This window comes from Hylaeus volcanicus, chromosome 1, assembly GCF_026283585.1.
Source record: "Hylaeus volcanicus isolate JK05 chromosome 1, UHH_iyHylVolc1.0_haploid, whole genome shotgun sequence".
In the NCBI taxonomy this organism is placed as follows: Eukaryota; Metazoa; Arthropoda; class Insecta; order Hymenoptera; family Colletidae; genus Hylaeus; species Hylaeus volcanicus.
The window spans coordinates 1,839,819-1,863,259 of NC_071976.1; the positions used below are offsets into that span (position 1 = coordinate 1,839,819).

At 43.3% G+C, this 23,441-nt stretch overlaps 1 protein-coding gene across 2 annotated transcripts in view; it reads left to right on the plus strand.

Moving 5' to 3' along the window:
• Window positions 1–23,441, plus strand: part of LOC128882621 (furin-like protease 2) — a 292,612-nt gene that overhangs the window by 144,556 nt on the left and 124,615 nt on the right. The gene's annotated exons all lie outside the window — the stretch shown is intronic.

The following is a 23,441-nucleotide window of genomic DNA, read 5'->3' on the forward strand; positions in this document are numbered from 1 at the left end:
AGACTGTCCCGTTCAAGGATCGATCGGACTTTACTTAAACGCTGTCGAAGCGTCCGAAGTTCATGCATCGGGGCACGGTTGTCTTATACCATGACTGTCTCTATATACCCAAGAGTAAATGCTGCTAATTTCGACGGTGGCCCAATTATTTGCGTATCTTCTACCAATTATTCTACAACATAAATAAATATTCTGTGTAAAAGAATTTGCGTCAACGCCTCTTCGTTCAAGATCTGTGAGATCGGGTCCGTATGTTGGCACCGTCGTAAATGCAGATTCGATGCACGATGTCTGATTGTGCGCGAAGGCATTCGACGAGGGATTATTAAGGATAATTCGAATAATGCCGACTTCTGCGAAGCGATGGGAACGCGTGTTACCCAGAGGTCTTCCATCGATATTACACGACGAACTGTTTTGCCACTAAACGCTCGACGAATACAGTTCGCCTGTAGACATTTGGAGTTGTCTCGACAATACACAATTTGTACAGTGTCGACGTTGCAAGACGTGTAAGCAAATCCGTCTTACCGAGCCAACTATAACTTACTTGCCTACCTGTCCGATGTCATGACACGATTCTTGGGAATTGATATGTATCGGCCTTAATGGATATGCCATTGGAGTGATCGGTTCCATCGCTAATTAGAGCCACTGAATGCGCGTGTTACGTTGTGGCTTTGGGATACATGCGGTGATCGCTATTGATAGCGAAGGAGTAAGAAGCTATTAGTCCAACTGATGGGTTCAAGTGGAAGTTTTCCGACGAAACAAGTCTTCAACCCTTTCAGACCTGGCGTTCACAATTGAGAACTGAATTATACAGAAGAACGAAAAGAAACCTTGAACGCCTCTTCCTCTCGGTCGTCGAACGCATTAATCAGTTTCCTATGGATACGTGGACGCTACTCGATTCGAAGCGTATTATCGGTAGTCCCTGCGCGCATTTAGGCACCGTTTACATTTCCAGGATAAAGTGCCGCGAGGGGACCAGCAGAGATTCATATTTGCCCGCCAGTCCGGCTGGTAATTAACTCGAAAAGGTCTTAACGCGTTAAATGGACCGCGCGCGGTCCGTGGACGTAAATCTGGGTCAAGAAAAACAAACACTGCGAACGTATGTCACTTACAGCGTAACGCTAATAACACCTGGTGATGTATGGTCGAAAAGTTTATATTCAGACTCCCACCGAGCGGCGTTATGATAGATTGTGGAACGGTTTGCCGAAGTTGCTGGGGCTAACGAGTGGATTAGTTCAGCGGGTGGGAATGATTTAAATAGTGTTACGTCATACCGTGCAAGTTGGACTTGAATTGGGCGGAAGATATGTATCTGCGCGGCTCGGAACGTACGACGAGGATGCTGATTAACTTTTTCGAATGTTCGACGAAGGGGATAGTCGGTGACCGTTACAGGGGAAGTACGACGTCTTAATGCCGGGGAGTGGATTCGTTTCTTTATGGATTCGTCGAGGAATCGATGAAAGGGGAACTTAATGCGCTGCCGAGAACGATTTGGATCTACTTTTTCGAACAATCCAGCGGAATGAATTGAAACTAGAGTAATCCGTGAATAAGATTTTGAACGAGGATGGCAAGAAACGAAAGCACTGCGGGGTATTCTGGGATACGATTTATGGAACAGCGTTGTTATTACGAAATGATCGTGGAGGGTAAATGAAGAAACGAAGGGTGTTTTATTTGCGGTAGGATATACAATCTGCAAAAGTCGACTTTTGGGGGGAGGTGGAGGGGCAAACGCGGTCCTTTCAGCGGTATTCTCCGCCTGGATGCCGCGATAGAGCTTCGCCTCGGCTGCATCGGACGCCCATCGATAAGAAATGAGCGCTCGACAAAACGGGCCAAGAGTTTCGCCCTTCGATTCGTTCTTTGGAAATTCCTAACGTGCCGAAATTACGAGCCGGGTGAGACGAGAGGAAGACGTTTAGGGCGATGGTATGCAAAGTGTGGAAACTCCCGCGCAGTCAGTGGCGCGGTGGCTGCGTGGTAAAAGTAAAAACTTTTACCGAGTCTTGGACCAAACTCCTCGAGGCCAGCTCGGTATTTCCACTCTGTCCTGCTTCGATTTGCAACTTCATTACCCGGGACGATCTCCGGTCCGTGTACCCAGGGAAAAACTTGTCCCCGTACTCTCTTACGATTCCTCGATTAAACTTCCTTACGCCCTCGCCACTTTGTCAACTTGCCGCGGTAAGAGAGCGAAACGTGCTCTATCCATGTCGATAATTTAAGTGGCCACCAGTACCCCCGCTAAGAAAACGCTGCTCCTTCATTCGCAAAAAGGTTTCCGGTAAATTAGGAAGTGGCGGATATTAAGGGTGCCTCCAAAAGTTCATTGGAAATTAACTTTTTCGTTGGTTCGCGAGCTGTATTCTTTTCCAACGCGATAAAATAGCGAACCGTACCGTAAAACGTGGTTTCTTTGTATGCATGGGTTACGCGATTTATAAATATGTTTCCGTGGAACGATTTGAACCAACAGCATCTTGTTTCGTCGACAGAGCAACGATCGCAATCATCTCGAACAGATTATTAGCGTTTATTTCGATTTACAGTGGCAAGTTGATATAATTTTACCACGGTATATAAATAACAGGGTGGATGAAATTTTTTAAACAATTTTCTGCGATAGTAATACTTTCTTCTGAAAAAATTCCAATTTCGATACTTTAACCCATATTAATTTCGTAATAAATTTCACATCACGTAGTATACCTTTGTCATATTCATTGTTTTCCGTTATCGCGCGCGAGTTTTCATACACACATGCACCGGTGGCCGTTCGCTTTATAACGTTATGCCATGGTAACGATTTTTTATTATACGTCAACAGAAATTTGATTTAAAAGTAATGCTTCGATATTAACAATTCGATTTCAGTGTTTTCATCGACATCAATTTCGCGCGATATTGTATTGAATGGAGGCTTAAAGCGGACTTGGGCAATTCTGCAGATTTCGATACCGTTTCAAATCTATTCCAAATCTGACTGGAGTTTATTGGAAATATAGTCAATAGTATTATGTTCCATATTCCTCTATTGTCATGCGCAACCTGTACACCCTCTATCACAGTTATGTACTTCGGTTTTGTATTGGAACTCGTGGAATACTCGTATTCATTTTGTTTTGTCAGTCGACTGTTGAAAATTGTAAAGCCGCGCCGATGATTTCGCGTTGTACCAGAAACTTTTCCAAGATACTCGAAGCTTTAAACACGGAATAGCGATAGTTTAACGAAATTTTAAGTGCGTCAGATACTTGGAGAACGTACGTAGCGAATAGTTTTGCGCGTAACTGTACGACGCGCGTCAAAGATCTTTACTCGCTGTCTGAATAATAATTCCTTCTACGACTTCGCGATCGAAGTGCTTCAATAAAATGGAATAAAGGCGAGTCGTAATAAACGACGAAGACCGTAGCAACAAAGCATTATCGTTCGCATTCTCCAACGACAATGGCGGATTGATCGCAACCCGGAGAGGAATTGCTGAATTCGCCGGAAAACCACGAATCCGGACTAGTTTGGCGGCTAACGAATAATAGAGATTGAAATAATCCCTTACGAACGGTTCGGTTAATTCATAGTGCTGTATTTATCGAGCAGAAGTCGCATGGGACGCGAATAACAAGTGAAGAAACGGGGCTATTCCAATAATCCCAGCCGTAAATAACGTAACCGGAGCTACGGAATTTCCTGAGCCATTGACATAAATGCGCTGCGAGGGGATACGAAACCTTTTAGGCTCGAACGGGAATTTATTCGCGAAATACCGAGAGAAAAGTTTCTACGTCGGTATTGAACTTACACGCATGATGGAATGGTTATTCACGCGTAACCCAGATAGGTCTGTCGCTTATGGACGTACGAGGAAACCTTTTAGTACCAATTTTCGCTGTTTGAAACAGAGCAATATGTTTACAACGATACCAAAAAAAAAAAAAAAAAAAAAAAAAAAAAAAAAAAACATTTTTCAGCGATTCCTGTACATTTTTACGTTGTCCAGTGTTTACGCTCGAGTAATTTGTTTCAATTTGAACTTTCGCGTAATTAATTGAAAGGCAAAACTGCGAATACGCTTTCGCCCTTTTTAAAACCCCGATATGATGGAGTACCGGCTCATAACTCGCGGGTTGTGATAGAATACGTAATGGAAATTTATCGAGAAAAATGGTTTGGCACGCGAACTAACCTTGGCTACCTCGTTCAATCTGAATTCACTCTGCGTCTACTTATGGTCGGTTTTCACGAGACGCAGTGTTTCAATCGGTGACACGAAAGATAGAATTAAAACTAGAGACTGTAGCGTAACTCGCGCGCAAAAATGTTATGAAAAATGTAAACAGTTCTGTAACAGTTACAGATAACAGTTTCCCAGCATCGAGATAATGGATGTAGATGGATTGAACACGAATGCACGTGTGTTGTTTTCTTTATTTTCGTGTTCATCCATCTACATCCATTATTTTTCTGTGCTGGACCTGCTATTCCTGTAACGTAATCCGCGATACAAACCGTGACCAACATTTACCGTTCATTCATCAAGTCATTCGTAACTTTGGAGAAACATCGTGTACGTTACTGCTCAAAAGTAATCGACCACTCGATATACATATTTCGACATAATGCAATATCGAAATGACAATAAGCACTTTAAGTAAAGAACAAACTACGTAACAAGAAACTAATAACATGGACGTTACGTTAAGTAATCGTTCCGTAAATACGGATACGCGTCCGTATAACTCGTTTCTTAACTCCTGTCTGTAAACGGATACGCGTGTTTGTCTGGTTGAACGTATACAAGGAACAGGATCAGCAAAGATGAGGTTTCACGGATTGTATCCCCGAGGCGATGATCCTGTGCTTGTTATATGTCAGCCTCCTCTTGTTTCCTGCATATGTATCGATTTTGGCATCGCGCACTACGTTTTACCTACTGTCACACGTAACTAGATTACGGGAAAACTAATTTCCGCACTCCGAGAAAGAAAATACCGTTGCAACGAGACACGACACAGCGTTGTTTTTCTACGATGTAAGACATCCTTTTTTTTAATCACTTTATTTAAGGTCGCATCAACTACGAGGGTTATTACTGACCACGTCAATGATTAAAATTTCATTCAAATTTATTTAACGTGTTATATATCTCATTAATATCTGTAAGAGGCTTATCACAAAAGTTGCATAGTGGCTGGTTCGACATCCTTGTTAAAATAATGACCGTGCGAGAATTATTCGAGGACATCTTGTATGCGGAATCGTTCGCAATAAATTCGAGTAGGAGATAGATGTACACGCGAAAACTGATTTACCGACCCCTCCAACGACACACCGAAATTCAGAGCAGTGCAAACACCTTCTGGAATCAAATATAACATATTAGGAATATCCCCCTTGGAAGAAGGATGGGTATGCAAAAATATATCTGGAAACGGGGACTAGTTCCCATCCTCGAGTCGAGTTGTAAATCGGTCGGGGATATCTCCCCTCGGAATCGAGGACAGATAATGCTTCGTATGAATAAAAACGTAGGAAATGCTCGTAAGCACGAGGTAGAAGCAGAATGCTTCGAGTTCAAAGTAAAAGTGAGAAATAGGTTGTCTCTGTTAATATTCAAAATTCCACCTTTCTCTGTAACTTTAATTTTGATAAAAAGATACTTAACGATAATTCTGATTTTGGAGCATTACTCGAGGCACTGTACGTGACCCGTTCGATGGACGAAAGCGCTAATTTGCCTTTTAATGAATCCACATCCATTTCATACGCAATCGGGGAGCCGCTAATGCGCGGTCGCTTCATTTGTTTAAAATTAATTTCTACGTCTCGTTTCCTCCGTTGTCGAGTAAATGAAACAACTCGTTGCTCCGTTAGCAAATAGCATTGATTACGGAAAGAGTTATGACCGCGTGGAATACATTTTCCCGATAAGAGATTATCGAATGCTAACGCTATTAATCCCGCAACGGCAAAAGCGTGAATGGAGTTACCGCGACACGTAAGATCGGTTATTTATGGTTCCGATTTGTCTTGCACGATGAACGGTACTCGATTTTTATTCGTAAAACAAAGAGTACCAGAAATTCGCATAAACTTTTTCGGAAACCCTCGCGGAAAGAACGAAGCACACTATTGTTTCCTCTGGTCTAACAAGTGGTACATGGAAAAACTGAGTGTCTAATTGACGTCATTAACTTCCCGAGGAGAATTCCACTGGAAATTATTCTTTCTCTTTCTACTGGAAAAAGGAAGAGGCGAACCTCTGCTTTGTAAAAACTTTAACAAGGGATGTGTTATTTTCAATTATGCCCGGCAGTGGTGAAAGAAACTTCCATCTTTGTACTCACATTTTGCACCGGTGTTCTCGTAGGGAATTCTTAATTTCCTTTGTACGTGTAATGTACATTTACGGCCCGGAATTCGTTGAAAAGCGAGATTAATTACAACCATTCATGGTGACGCGCCCAATGGTTCTAAATTTGCACTTATTTTGCTTTTATTTAACGCAAATTCATTCTTAAAGGAAATTCTTAAAGGAAAATCAAACGAAAAACCTGACAGATCACGTTCGTTAATGAAGACACGCATTTCGATTAAAACGATCGCAAATGAACCGACGTTGAAATATACCTGTGTCTATTGTTAATGCTGGACACGCTTCGTCTGATGATTCTCCGCGGTGGGTTCGTTGTATTTGCAGACGACGCGACAATAGCGCAAGCATTGTTTCCAGTGAAAGAAAGAAAGGAAATGAAAAATTTTCCTCTGGTTTTCGCGGGGAATCTTTTTTCATCCACCTGGTGTTTATCAATAGAATCTATATTCTTCCCGGAGGAAAAAATAGCGTTAGACATGATCGCGTAAAAGGTCGCCATAACTTCATTTCGTAGAATTCGTAGCAGCATCACAAATTCATGACGTTTCCAGCGAACAGTTGCGCTGTTCGAGTAGTATCGTGACTTCGGAGCCTCATTCAGCGGCAACTTGAGTTTAATGACCACGTAACAGGAATTTGTTACGCTGCTCCGAGAGCTCTTAGCTTCCTTACACGATCCTTTAAACATTTTAAGTGACTGTTTTACGCTGCTTTGTAGTTCAGTCTCGTCAGATTCCGTTAAGAATATCTCACGCGCTAACGTATAAGAGCCCCAAGATAATAAGCGTTTTTCTTAGCGAACGACCGCAACAATGGTCTGAGTTCATTCACAAACGAGTCACAAGGAAACGTAAGAAGTTCCCACGACTCTGTTTCGCTACACTTTTCCCAACGTGGCTCAATGACGCTTGTCTCCGCGTTAGAACGCTGAATTGTCACACGTTTTACATTTCCTCTTATCTTGATTTTCGACCGATCAGAGATAGGACGTTTCGCAACGTGTCGGATAAATCTCAGATTCTTCTGTTCCTAATTCTGAGATGGCATCCGTGAGATATAACGCGAATCGCGATCAATTTTGTATCGGGGTGTCACTCGAAATCAATAGCGTATTCTGGCCCACGCAGACTCTTCGGGAATTACTGGAATGCACAGACAATGCGTGCAATGCCATTGCAAATCAACCGAGAGTGTTCGAACACGTGTGACGATCAATGATACGACGTATTGACGCGTGTTTGCTTGTCAATTAGAGCAAATCGAGTACTGGAAGTATTAGAATCGAAACCGAAACCGAACCGAATTTGGTTTTACGCATCACGTTTATATTGCTCGGAATGATTTGTTGCCAATTTTTAAGAAAAATTGAAATGCACATTTGAATATATATTTGAATTGAATTACATACGCCCTATTTTGTCCCACAAGCTTTCCACCTTTTAAGGGATGTATACACGCTATTTATTTCGAATCATTCCGCTATATTCAGACCCGTACCACCCACCAAAAATCGACATCGACTTTACGGATAACCAAATATTTTTATACTTAAACGAGTAGAGTATTTATTATTCGCTCTGTACACCTGGTACATTCGAGCATCTCTCTAGTACGACTAAATACTCTATTCCTGTGGTTTTGTGACGTTGAAAAAATTCTGCAACTGCTGAACCAAGTGGTAATTCGATAGCGTCGAGTCAGCGGAACAAGGGTACGGACTAATTACTCATTAACTCGAGTCGTGGAATTCTTGTTTGAGTCTGGATTACATCGTATTAGAGACACTAGCGTTAATTCTCCAAGATGATTTTATTTCGCAAGTTTCGCCGTAGGAAGCCAATTTTCTCTACTTTGTTTATTCGTCGCTGGAATTAAATGGTCTCGGCAAGATAAGGATTCCTGTCCGAATGCTCGCGTATGCAGGATTCGTCGTTAAAATTTCATGGCCACGAACAAACGATCTAGTAACCGACAGTTAATTTACGAGGGGGAAACCGTGAGAAGTTGGTTTCGGTCTTACGATTCCGTGGACGAACTCGATATAGACCGCCTTGGCGATCGAAGACGACTGCGGGGGGAGTTTTAGTCTAACCGTAAACTTGCTCGTAACCGAATGGCTTTCTCACCCTCTTCTCGCATCCACACCTTTAAACTTCTCTACCTCTTTTCCCAGTTTCGTTCCTTCTTCGGTCAATTTCGCGATCCTGCTTTCTTAGACAGAAGTTTGAGATTATTCAACAGCTCCAGCCTCTCGAGGCGATGCTTTGGTCCGCCTCCTGGATGTGATTTCCTGTTTCTCGTTACCTGGTCCTATTTCACTTTGTTACCTCGTGTTTTCCCCTTAAATCAATATGTTCGAAGGTCTAAAATAAAGTTTCTTTTGGTAGCTTCTTCGTTTGCCGGTGGAATTATCTGCATCGGCGATACCAGACGTCAGCTTAAGTAGAAACGTCGAGTAATGGTCAGACACGTCAGACGAGCGCTGACTCGTGCGCGTCGCCTATAATTATAATAAAGAGAGAATTGGTATTCGCGAGGGGCAATTCTTCCCGATTTTCGTCAAAATTGGATCCTGAGAACGGGTCGTTATAATCACGCTATTATTTACGATTTTCGTTTCTCGAATCAACTTGGCCCCGTCCTGAAAACGTGTTCATTTCTATGCAAATTTCTTTAATCCGGACAGTGCGTTTAATTTTTTTTCCCCGGTGTCCCTGTATTCGGCTTATCTGTTCGCCATTCGAAGAAAGATCCTATCGCGCGGCGGCTTAGTACTTAAATTGCTTAATAAGAACTCAATTATGTTAACGATAAGTACATTCACGGCGTGCTACGAAGTTGATTTTATCGCGGCGATATCGCGGAACGCGAACGAAGCTCGTTTTTAGTCGGACGCTAAAAATTTAGCTATAGAAAACGAGCGGATCCTTGTTTTTAGTCTTCCTGCAATCCGTGGTTAAAAATTAGAGATCATCTCGAACGTTGCGTTACGGCAAAAAACCTCTTGGACGTTTTCTTAGACGATTCTTTCGAGATATTTCTTCGTCTGTTCGATGAGATGCAGGATAAATGTTATCAAAGGCCATCTTTCATCAAGTTCTTTGCGTCAAGGCGTCGAGAACAAGCGCGTAGGTGTCGATTTTTCAGGAAAGCTGCTACTCGGAGCCGATTAAATTACAAAACTCCCAGTGTTGAATTCTCGACGAAATACGAGGAATTAATTCTCAAATGATTGAAGATATGCTCGTACCTCCTGGGGCGGTGTTGTTCCGCGATAACTTCTAATAATTTTCTGCCACTGCGGGGCTCCCGATGTTATTATCTAGTGGTTTCTGTTAATAGTCGACCGCGTACACTCGGTCCAAAAAGTCTCGAGTATCCGACGAGTTATCGAGACTGTAGTAAGCGGTAATTCAGGTTGAGGCTAAATCAATTCTTCGACCGCAATTAAGAAATTTTGTAGGAATTTTGCAGGTATTTCAGGTACGAAATCGATGAGAGCGTCTGCGAATACAGTGTCCAGAAAGTGTCTCCTAAAGTCACACGGATGCTTTTACGTCACGTCTCAACGCTTTTCTATTAAAAATAAAATGGTAAGAGAGGTTATTTCCTCCGTCCCTTGGGAACGTCTAGGAATTAAAGTTCGTATAAGACGTAGGTGGTTGACCTGTGTCGTATAACATAAGAAAATACACGTTAATGTCCCTGGTGGTTTCAGGGCACGGCACGTAACAGTTTATATGAATTATCCAATATGCAGGCTAATGCGTGGGACCCTCTTCGGGACTAGATTTAGCACTTGAGGGCATTAAAATAAATCTGTAATACTAGGCAAGGGTAACTACCCCTTTCGTCTTAATATCAGCCGTGCATCTTGATAAAACAAATTTTCGATGTAACGCTCCCCATAAATTTTCGTACCGTCTAAGACAAGAATGTTTAAACGAAATGTTAGGTTTGATGATTCATTTGGTAATATCAACAGTCGTCATAAAACCAACTGCTGAAAAATCTCTTCGAGGATATGAAATATTTAGTCAGTAGCGGACACTCGAAAACGAGAAAATTAATGTAATAATTGCTTTTTGCTGCTGCATCTGCATCTCGAGCGGAATTTAACGCAAGTCACACGCGGTTAATTTTTGCCTTCGCGGCACGAATCGTTGAATTTTCAACGAGTCGTAAAAAAAATTGTTGCGGACATCGTTAATGATATTCTTCTTTTTCTTCGTTTTACCAGGACACCGGGAGTCCTTTTCGCGAAATATACCGTTTCCCTACTGGCTCACGTATGAAAACGAGCTACTAATGAAATTCATTTATACGACTCTTTAACTTTTTTCCCTCTTAAATTAACCTGGATACGGGCCTATTAATATTCAAAAAGATTTATACGTGGTTAACAGCAGAAGCAAGACGTTTAAGGAATTTTCATTCGTTCTATTGATTATTTTATACGTCTGGCACGTAATTATTCTCAATTACGCTTAATCTTGTCGATGGCGCTTTCAATGTCCTCGAATGGCGTAAGTTCTTTCTCATATCGGACACGTGGTACACGACACCACCGACGTCAGTCTCGTGGGACACGATGCAAGCCACCCTGAAATCACGGAACCCGATATCGAAATCTTCAGACCTGTGGAAGACGATACAGAGACACCGGACTCGTGGAACCCGAACCAATGCTTCATGGAATCTCTGGAACGATACAGGGTTCCCGGGAAATTCGGGAGTCTCTGAGATTCCAAGGGTCTCGGGTATCTCAAGGTTCGCGATAGGGCGTCCAACGACTAAGGACGATTTTCGAAAATTTCAGTGTCGCTGCAAAAGAAATATTTGCAGCTGAATTCGATCACCCGTCTGGGAATAATTGGTTTAAAGTCGATGCACTCGGAGGAAACACATTCTCTTGGATACGTTTGGGTCTTATGGCTCCATAGGAAACACTCCGCTGTCCTGCATTTCGAATATTGTCGCACGGAGACATCCGAGCACCGGACGGTGCTTTCGAAAGTTAGCTCACCGTTGCACCGACGCACACCCACGTATCTTTTTCCTGTTCGTCATCAGCAAGTGTTCTACAAGGAAGTGCACTTCGTGCTTGGACTTCCGTACCTGTTCTCGAGGGACGGCGAAAGCAATGATGCCGACGACGACGCCTCTCCACCCACAAAACGCGAAGACGTTGCACCTGACGATTTGTGTTTCCACCGACTTGGGAACGTTATTGTTCAGAATTTTATCGTCGCCTGTAAAATATATTTTATGTGGTCCAATTGATGGCTGGTCTTTGTTACGGGAAGTGCGAGCTCCACAGAAACGTAGAAAAGGTTCGGTGACCGATCGACCACGGATTTTAACCGCCGAGATGACTCTTTTTTCAACGCTATAAACTAAAAGTGCAACGACGAATAATAACGAGAGCTTACGAAACTGCTCGCAAAGCGATTGTTAGCCGTCGTGTCTGTAATTCCGTGTTTTCCAAGAAACTCTCGCCGAAATCTACGTATTGTTGCGCTGTAACTCGGTTTATTTTACTACAGCGGACGAATTCCAGCGGACGGTGCATAATACGTCGAGACTTACTACAAAATTCGCAGTTTGGACCCGCTTCGCGTAAACCTAGCACGCCGAAAGTAGTTGCAGACGTGGATCTGACGCGTGAGCATTTTCGCACCGCGATTTACCGTCTACGCGAGCGGATTAAAACGGAAAGCCTATGCAGAAAAGTTACAGCCTACGTTTACCAGGACGATAGCCATCCGAAGCAAGTGTTTATCACCGCACGGGGAATTTTAAACCGGGTCGTCCATTGTTAACCAACGAAGAAACGCCTGGTCGTACCGGAAGCGCTCTTAAGATATGTGGATGTATTTAATGGAGGACTTTGACAAAACTTCGCTGGATTATTCTCTAATTAAGTATGAGTCGTACGAGCCTATTGCGATTTATATCAACCATACTCCAGTTTTCTGAAAAACAATGCCAATGCTATAGAATGATATAGCAATGCAAAGAGAAAAAACTCGCGTTGAAGGGGTTAAGTCACACAATACGGCAGCATATGTAGAGAACATAGCGAGAAGACAGAAGGCCAATGGCCTGGTCCAGGAAGCTCGAGAGAATCTGGATAAAAGTAGGGGAATCGCGGACGTCAGTCAGTGTCAAGGAAGAGTAAGCGACGGAACGACAGTTGCCCTACGAAACGCGAAGACAAAACACAGGCAGCTTATCGTCCTATTTGCACATATAACGCGCTATTTCGTATCGGTCTTATCCTGGCTCGGGATATGCAAATTTCCCGGTTGCAGCTTTCCGCCCGAAAATCCGCGCCTAAGTTTCCACGAACGCTCGGTGTTAACGGAAGTTTCTCAAACGAACTTCGTCCGCGTCTTCGTGAATTTTCGCCGCGACTGCGCGCTCGAGGATTTCTTTCCCCGTGAAGACACGCTGGAATTATGCGCCCACCTAACGTGAATTTCGACAATTAGACAGGCTTCCCCGGTAGCGGTGGAGTGCGTGGCAAGTAGTCGTTCCTGCAACCGAAATAGCTGCTGCTGTTCGCGCTCAACCCCGGTTCGGTTTTGGTTTGACTTAATGAAATTGAATCTACACGTTGAATCCGCGGATCTAAATTGAATTCCAGGAAAACAGCCACTCGATTTCAGCCCCGAGTCACTGTATTCTACCAATCCTATTGCGAACTTGTTCTTATCTTCGACGGAGCTCTCGCATGGCTGCGTGAAAACCGATGCCTATTTTCGAGGATTTCTCCCTTGGCTTCTCGCGTCTTCGGTTTCTTTCCGTTACGCTCTACGCGGGTAATTTATAGAGAAATATTAAGATAGTAATGTGGCTCTCGAGTACAATTTTTGATATCGATAGAGTCTCCAGGGAACAGGTGCAGCGTTAAGATTTTACAAATTCCGGTCGACTTCCCAATTTGATCATCTTGAAAAGCGGAGGTTCCTCGAGTCGAACGAAATCCTGGGAAAACGGCGTCCAAATCGCGAATGAAAAGCGAAAAAGTTAGATACACCGTGCACGTTTATTCGGCCTTCCGTTCCGGCCAACAATACTCGGACTTTATATCCGAACGATTGAAATATCGAGGTGCACCGTGCACCCTGGGAAACCACGGTACCACAGGACTGTGTGATCAGCATTCTAGCAAAGAAAATATTCATGTATACGCGGTCACACCGATAGCCGGCAAGTTTTATCAATTTTACAGCGCGGCACGAAAACTCTATTCGATCCAGCTGTTGAAAGATCATCGTTGGTTGATTTATCCGTGGAGAATCCAACTCCTCCGGGCCCTTAATTATTAATCCCTCGAAAACGTGTTTGCACGGGCCGGTAACGTGCTGTGTCAACAGCCGGGTCGTCGAAACTCGTTGAGACCGGGGAAACAAATTCGGTGTTTGCTGTCCGACGATAAATTATCCTCCTGACGTGATTCCGCGTCGATTCAACGTGCTAGCCTAACTCAAAGCCCGTTGAATATTTCAATTTCCGCATAGTCGTGTGCCCGACCTCGTTCTAATGGTCCTTTCATTTGCGATTCGCTGATTTATTCGGTGGATCGTCGAGCTCTCGAGCTCTTACACGCCGTCGCTGCTCGGCTTTTGTTTATCGAAAGTTGCCGCCGTTCCGTGTTCGCGGACCAATGAAAATACTCGAGAAAATACCGACGTTATTTCGAAATTGAGTTTAACCCTTGGGTCAATAACTGGACACACTTTTCCGTATTTCGCTTCGACGTTTTTGATATTCAGTATTGATTTTTAAGGGTTGGAAGTAATCCGTTTTAATGGGGTATGTTAGATCGCGAGGAACTATCGTACAGATAAGACAATTTAGCGCACGTATTTCTTATCAACTAGCTTCTTGACGAAATCACGGCTGCAACCGTAATCGTTGCAAATTGTAGCGTTCGCTACTTCGTGCGCTTAACCACAGGCAACCCTAATCTTTCGCTGGCTAGCCATAAGTACGACTAATTGCTCCGTGACCGCAAGGAGCTCTGATTTTTCTGTAAATGCAACCAGCGCTAATTTTTTATAACCGTTAACAACGGTAATCTTCTCCAGCCACCAGAGAAACAACCGTAAATACACCGGATAGATATAATCAAGACTGCGATCCGATTTCGCAACGCATCGACACGCGCGCACTCCCGATACACTTTTTATTTGCAAAACTTATTACATCCAATCAATTTCGATACGCGTAAAATAACGAATCTTCAATTAGGCATGCTACAAACAGAATATACGAGCATGCATGCATGCATAATACGTTACGACGAATATGCAGATTCCTTGCCATCGAGTTCGCCGCGTACTTTCGAAGTCTCTATTGAAAATGCCGTGTCATCCTCGCCAACTTATTTGCACGTCAATGTTCGTTTCATTTCGAGTCTCCCTTTTAATCGCGTTAACTATATCGCGTTAACGCGTAGTCGGGCTGCGTTACGCAGATCGAAAGAAAATACTCGTCGAATATTTTCGAGAACTTCGGAACTGTTCAGGGATGCTCCCTGTCCGTTGATCCGAGCATGTTTCCATGGAAGGCTGTCGAGCGTCGCAAAGAAAACGTCATTCTTGTTCCACGACACCGGAATCGTGTGAAAATGAGATTTTGGTCGGTCGTTTTCTCGCTCGGGGGCGAGTAATTATCAGCTTGTCGCTCACAGGGACTCTACGTTCGAAAAGAATGGACGAATGCACGGACAGACGGACGAAAGAACGGATGGATAGATGAATGAATAGATGGAAGTGACGGACTTTGGTTGTCGCAGGAGGGGTTGTTGCTAACAAGGGGCTTCGCATCGTTTCGTTCAATAGAAAAACGATGAATCGGGAAAAGGGTTCCGCCATGGCATAACGAGTCTGGCCGCCGTGTTTCCGCCAGCGCATGCGTATATACATATTTTCTCTTAATTAAACCCACTATTCACAGTCTAGCAAGTTTCGACTCTTGGATTTGCTTTTTTGTCCACTACTCTTAGAAACGAGGGTTAAATAGGTGAATTTGTAATTCAGAGATAAAGCTAGGCTGATTAGGCTCTCTTGCGCCACCGTGTTCATTGTCGTTTCTCTTTTGGAGGAGAAATACATATTTTCTCTTATCCGCATTTTTGTTTTGCGTTTGGCCATTCGTTGCCTTCGAGGTTCGTATCGACCCGTTTCGACTCGTCGAGGGAACGATACGCAACTTGGATTCGGATGTACCAGCGAAAACACTAATAGAAAATGATTCAAGGTAAACACGAACTGATACGTCGACAGGTAAATATGCTGTTGGCTTGTTGTCGTCGTATTTCAATTCTGTGGTAATGGATTTCGAATGCTAAGCGAAACGTCAACGCGTGGCGTGACGTTGCGACAGTGCGTGAACCGCGTTGCGTTTTCGTCGTGATATTATTTACTCGTAATAATTAACGACGGAAAAATGAGACCAGAATGATTAATTAAGGCTGACGCTTAAAACGAGCACTTGCAGTTAATGTCGAGTTCGACGGTAGATTCGCGACGACTGCTGTGCAGTTACATCTGGAGTTGGTAGTTAACATTTTTTAATTAATATTCGATGCTAGAAATTTGAAAGCGCGTAGAGAAACGATGGATATGATTGTTTGTTGGAAGATTTTAAAGACGGCTTGACGCCTCGTGTTTTTCTAAAGCGTGTACGTATTTCGATATAACTTTGCGTGTAAGCGAAACGCTTCGCTTCGTAGAAATCTGGACAAATTACCGCTGGAGAGCCGGACAAAACGCGCAATGGTTATCGTAATTAGTCAGAATTATTTTTTTCCAGTGCGAGGAGTACAATGTCTGATATCAAGCGGCGGATTTCGAGAGACCGGTCCGTTTCAGCGAGCTCTATGGAATCCTGCGGTTACGTTAACCGCGGACACGATTAATCCTAGCGAAACTAATTCGCACGGCTGAGTTTGCCTTATTTCAGAGTAAACACTCAAAGAAGAATGGCCGAAAACAAATAATTAACGGCGCGCTGTTGTTCGCGGCCTCCTTTTTAAAATACGCGCGCTACTAGCGCGATGATATTTACTCGATCTCTGAAGGCTGAAACCAGACTCGGCGTTCCAGTTTCAAATTTGTACGTTTGCATCGCTCGAGAATAGTAACAAGGTTACACTTAGACAGGTAAGCGAATCCGTTATACGCATTTAGACGCAAATTATCTCTATCGCGATCGAATTCAACGATGAAATCCGCTAAGAGACAATGTAAAAGTTTAGGAGGAAAATTGTCGTATTTCAGGGTGGAATGCGAGAAAAAGACTTTGCTCGTTTTAATTTCAAAGTTCTGGACTAGTTTGGAAGTGATGTGAATGGACGGTGAATCCAGTTGGCGACTAACAATTAGATTGAAATGGGTTAAAAGATGGCGGGGATATGTTCCTTTTTATTCCGCGATGAATAATGGCAGTGTCATTCGTCAGAATATTCGACCGCGAAAGCGGAGACCTCCCGCTTTGTTCCTATAGAAAAAATGCAATTTCCACTCTTCGTAATAAGCTCGATGGAGGGAGGAATACAAAAAGTTCGATGCGGAAAGTTTCGCGTAGATTCACAAAATTCTAAAATTAATCAGCAACGTATGACCATTCCCGTCATTTATTTCGCAGCTTAACTGGTATTTAATGATTTCGATGTTATTTAATTAACCATTATTGTCAATGCAATGTGCGTTGCTACACTTTCGTGTTATATTTACGTTAAACGCGCCATTAAAATATTACACATTTTCGAAGAAGAATTAAATGATAATTACCGATAAATAATGAAACGTTATTACAGTTTTCATTTGCAAAGATAACGCGTGTCCGTTATATTACATTTCTTGCGAATAAATACACGTTTGACGTGATACAGTGTAACATGTTTTATTAACGATGCGCGCCATTTTCGATATGCACGCGCGATGATACGCGTTAATATGTCATCAAATACGTGAATTCGAACATTCCCATCTCTCTTTTGCCAATTACTTTCGTAGGGCTAAGATGGTAGTAAAATATGCAAGGCTTGGCGTATCTCGTTACATCTGAAAGTTGCACGTTCGAAGCACGCGTGAAACCGTCGGTAATTGTTACCCTCGTAATTTATACCTCCCTAACAGTTGTTAACGACCATGTTTTCCCTCGGCGTTCTCTCGCTGTTGCGAAGATAAACATAAATTGAATACAGGGATATTCAATCATTCGGGGCTATCTTTCCCGGCGACGTAAAGGAAATTTATCGAAGCTTCCCCTAGCTCTCGGGCGAATACACGAACGTGTTATTAGGTGGGCCATCTAAATAAATTAACCAGCGGTGGCCGAGTGTCATCCCGCGTAATATTTTTCCTCGAAGAAAGGAGAATATACGCGCGGAACAAAGAGGAAAGATTAATCGCGGTCCGCAGCCAGATCCCCTCGAAGCAGTCGGATAGAATGAACATCCCGGGATCAACCATACTACTTCGGCTAATAGGCTTCAACGTTAAACCAGTCTTTTATCTTCTGCGAAACGTATCCGCTTTAAGAATAGTCGAAATTTACGCCACGGAAATGTAACGTTAATTCGGTTGAATAGACGATTGTTACCGTTTAATTTTTCCTCGATAATCTGCGCCATTTTAATAACGTATTTAATGTAAATGCGCAGACGTAATAACGAAAAGTGCATCGGCAGGATAATTGAATAATGGAGGGATTAAATAACGTTTCAGCCGTGGAATATATCACGGAATATATTCGTGCGTTACATATTAATTTCTAAATTTTATGAACGTGCATGATACTTTTTACGTGGAACTTCCTGTATTCCTTTCGCCGTCGAGCTTATTACGAAGAGAGGAAATTGTATTTTTTATCAGGTATACAAAATACGTGGCCCGACCTCGTGGAGCTCGCGCGATCTTCTTTGCTACTCGGAATACGTATTACGTAGAAAATATTCTTTGCTCCCGAAGCACTTTAATATTAATAATCGACAGCGACGAGAACCCAGACCTTGAAATGCCAAGCATCCAATTGTCCTTTTCTTCGAGGACGCGAAAGTAGGCATCCTCTTTCAAGGTACAATAACAAGGGTTAATAATGAAAGGCGCCGAGCCATTAGACGAACGCAAAGGAAGCAATACGAGTACAAAAAAAAAAAAGCAAACGCGAGATGAAAGTCAAAGGATGTTGCATGCGAAAGCAACTCGAATTCTGAAGTTTTCCCTTGAAGCCTCGTTGGTTATCTCGAACGTTTCGTTTAATTACCCCGTCCCGAGGCTCGTAATTGCTCGAGAAAGCCAGGGACGAGCGACGGCGTGGGTGGGGCAAACGATCCAATTGTTCCAGAATCTTAAGTCCGTAGTGGGCGCATAGCGAGATCGCGATCCATTTGTTCGAATAAAGCGATTCCGATTCACCTCCGTCGCGCCCATCGAAGATCTCCCACTGAACGGTCCTCGCATAGTTGCGAAAGAATTTTCAAACTAACCTCGCGAAAGCGGAACTGTTTTCGTTCCCCTCGCTTGTCAGCCCGTGCTCTTGGAGAGTTTGTAATTTTCGATGGAATTTAGCTATACGCCCGAAAGTAGATCGACCGCGCAATGATACCGTGAAACTTTCGGAGAGGCGCCGCGGCGCGTTCTACGTACAGACGATTCATTTGTCACGGGTAAGTTAAATTGTAGGTGACCGTTTAAGGTAGTTGTTCCGTGGATTTATTTCGTAGAGGATTTTAACAAAACCTCGTTTGATTGTTTTTTGATTAAACATGAATCATACGAGGCTACTTCGATCTAAATTGACCATCCTAGTATTGGTTTGTTACGGATGTGTGCGAGAGCAGTAAGATTGTATTTTTACAAAAGTTTTCAATTACAAGATACAGAAAAGAGGTTTCTTTTCGAGGAAAAAGTTCGTCTTCGAAAAAGTTTGTAAATTACAGTTGCCAGGAAGAACGCGATGTCGCTCATTCAAAGGCATTCGTCCGTCGAGGGTTAATTAATGTAGCCACGTGTACGTCGACGTCGCGACACATTCGAAGCTCGTAATATGACTCTGCCAGTCGAAACGCAGAGACGTTTCGTACTTGCTTTGCGAAAGGAAATGCCGTCTGCACGGATGCCAGAAACATTTTGCGCGGTTAACGAAGTGTCGGCGCGAAGAAGCAGGTGGAAAACGGGTTACCTCGACCCGGGTAGGGTTAAAGTGCTGGGAAAGGAGTAGCTAGCCCGAAAAGTGCGCTGGCTCGTTATCGCGGGAAACCGTCCGTACTTGTTCACTCGCTTCGTCCAAAAGTGAGACGCTGACGAGAAGATGAACGACACCTTCGTTGCCAAACATGGAAATCGCACCAAAAGGGAGAGAAACTACTTAATAGCTCTATTTTATTCGAAGACTCTGGTGTTAGCAACCCATAAACAATTTTGAAGTAACAATAATATAGCATAGAAAATATTATTGTTTCCAAGTAGCCCTTCTTGGAGTATTAAATTTCAATAAATCCTTAGGACATTCAATTTTTCGGTTAATAATTTTAAAAATCAACGTACCGTATAGCTTCTGTCTTGCACTCGTAAACTGCAACGTCTGCAGTATGTACTCCACTCTGGTATGTCGATGACGTTGCGATATTATTCCCACGGAATGGTGCAACTTGCCTGTGATTGGCAATATCCAGAACGTAGTTTTATTTTTGTTCTATTCACACGCTTCCTAAGATTTTACGAGCACGAGAGTTGCTTCCTGCGTCAAAGGAACCATCGAGTTTGTGGAAACGTCGCCTAGCTACGTCCTCCAGGCATTAATCCTTCTTTTATCGCCAGGTGAAGAAAAACGGAGACGTGAATTAAGACGAAAGTGGATAGAGCAAACGCGACGAGGACGAAGGGTTGCAAGAAAGATGTGTTCCGGTATGGACACAGGAACGAGGAATTAAACGGCGACTCTGAGACGAAATTAAACAGAGAGAATTCGGATTAGAACGGATAAGGGATGAAAATGAATTGCCAACGGACGAAAATGAGAAGGAAAACGACGCGGGGAAAATAGAGGCTTAGCCCTGGTGGGAAAACAGCGAAAATGTTGGGTGGCAAGTACAGAGGGGACGGAATGACGAAGTAATAGAAAATGTTGCAAGAAAGAAGCTACGATACAAGGAAAGCGGAGAATTTCGCGCAGGAAAACAGAAGGCCGGCAGGGCAACGGATATTAAAGAAAACGTGTCAACAACGGAGCGAAACCGGAAAAATAACGAAACAATTGAACGGCGAAGGCAAGAGAGACAGAGAAAAAAGTTAATTTGTCGTGCCTCAGATTTCTGTGGAGGGTCGTAAACAAGAACTCAACATTTCTACTGGTATTAAATTGTACTATAATTATGTGCCGTTTTTTTATTATCTATCCATCTTATCTATCCTAACTGCTCTCGATACTGTACAGTTATCGATGTTAATCTTCCTCTGCCAGATTCCACGAACGCGTTGTTAACCCGTGCTCCACTACGAACGCGTGTACAGGATGTATCTAAATAAATGAATATCATTCCGTGGATGTACCGTTGTATGCAGCAGGATTCATGATACGCTGCATTCTACCGTCGCATTACTTTGCGATGAATATACATCGAGTTCGCGATTAATGTTAAATAATTCTCGATACTTTGATACCAATCTCCGGAACAGTACTCGTTGATTGCTATGTTCTCTTAGTGCGCCTCAGTTAGCACACTTTGAAGATCCGAAGAACTGATTGTCATCCCAATGTGGCGACTTCGGTTTCTCGTATTGCTTTAGGTCCCTGATTGTCCTCCAACTCTCGACTACTTAGTTCTGTACAGCAGTCCAGAAACTTCAGTTACCGTCGAGGTTCCTCGAGTTACATATTGAAAGCTGTTTTCCGAAACACCTCCGAGGCTACGGTGGTCGTTTTCGACGGATACTTGGCGCTAGAACATTAGTCAGGATACAGAGAATCTTTTTAAAATAACGTTCATTCGTCTGGCAGGGGGAATCGAGAACAACGTTATTTAACGTTGGGAACTCCGTCGATCGTAAATACAAATCACGCGAACCGTACAACTGTCGCGTGAAACTGTTTAATTCCAGAGTGAAGCGATTTCAACCGATACAATGCTAATCCTTTAATTGCTAAGTTTTTCGTGCTGTTTCCAAGCGAATTACACTCCTGTTGGTTTATTTATCGGGACAAATGTTACCCTCCCAGCGTAATCTGTCGTTTGATTATAGCGAAACGTAGCGAAATGAGCATTTATGCTAGCAGCGATACTTAGAAGTTTCTAAATCACAGTCGCAATAACTTTCCAGTAATTAGAGCAAGGAATTTATTGAAGCTATGCTCAAGAATCATGTTCCGGGATCTCTCGAATAGCTCTTCGAATAGCATCTCGTCTAAGATACTTCGGTTTATATCTCGACGTTCGGTTGGCCCTCTAGGCAGCCAGGTTCTCGAAAACTGAAATATCGGTGTTGAAATAATCGTTTGGAGCAGACAACATTCGGTGAACGAGAAACAAGGTCGAATTTTCGTTTCCCTCGCCCGTTCAAAAGTACCCGTGCTCCACCGATGTTACTCAGACACGTATTTAACCGACGTTATTCAGACGTTTCGTTTGAATTTACCACGGTGGATCCAGCGGTACACCGAAAACCGCTTTACAGCGCAGTCGGGTATCGCGGTTGGATCCAAGCACGCTTTTACTATTCGTAACAGAGATTGATGCAGACTCGTGAGTAGCGATGGGCCTTTGAACGTCTTCGAGCTAGTTGAGACTATGGAGTCTCGAGTCGTATCGTGTCCCCTCGAGAGTAGACTTCGAAATCTTGGAAAGTTCGGAACATTTAAATACACGAGTTTAAGGATCAAGTAGAGGAAGCTCGAGTTACGCTTCTCGAAACCTGTCGAGCCTGCTCGAACGGGTCGTCGATCGTTGGAATGCTCGTTTTAAGTACGATTGAAAGTACGACTTTCCCGATGATGCGATTTAAGGAAGATAAAGTGCCGTGGCTGTCTCGAATTATGCTAAACTGAGCGAGCGGAACGATTCTAGTCACGAACAGTATGCGTTCGCGGTTCTCAGACACCGGCAGGGAACGTCGGCGAGTAGTCCCCTCGCCGTGAAAATTGAGTTTACGTGAAACTTACTTGGAGTTCCAAGGGATTTCTGGGCACCCACGGGGCCGTAGGGGTGCGGGGTGACTGGATGCAGACGGTGGCTGGCCGAGAAGGAAGGATAGCAACGCAAAGTTTCGCGCAAAGAGCTGCAACCGCCTGGTTTATTTTTCCCCGAAAGCCGTCCTCGCGCTCTTATCCGATTCGACTCTTGTCCAAGCTGTTTTTCGTTCGCTAACGGGAACAGGATCGATCGTACAGCCCTATAATTCTATTACGGCCTGGAACTTTGCTAAACGCGAACGTACGCAATCGATCACCGTGATATCTTGCTTATCGTTAGGGATCTTTGATGCTAAACGAAAACGAACGGTGTACCCGTGAATTTTGTATAGCCATCAGCTGAAGTATTAGGGGGACCAGAAAGTAATGTTACTTTTACATTAAATTCGTTTGGCCGAATAAAACGTACGACAAGCTATCGAAATATATTTTTTCCGTTTAGATTACATTTTAAGTTATCTTTCAAATAACTAAGTCGACAGACTAATGTTTGTGCTACGTCTTCTGGAGTTAATTAACCGATGGTTTCGAAGAACTTTAGATCGACCGAATTCGAGGAATGCTCATGGACTTGTAGGTCACCTAAGGTGTTCTGTGTGAGTTTCCGCATAAGGGTACTAGACGTCTAAGTTCGAAGGAGACGCAACAGAGTCAGTTGTTCGAGAGAAAACTTGGAGGAGGCAGAGAGCGAATTTTCGATAGTTAGTAGGTAGCTTCTTACTAAGTCAGCGTCGATCTCGAGCGTTCAATTTCGCGAGGATGCAAGCGCAACAACATTATTCTACTATATAGATGGTAATCGAGGCTTGGACTTTGTAGATATATTCTCAGA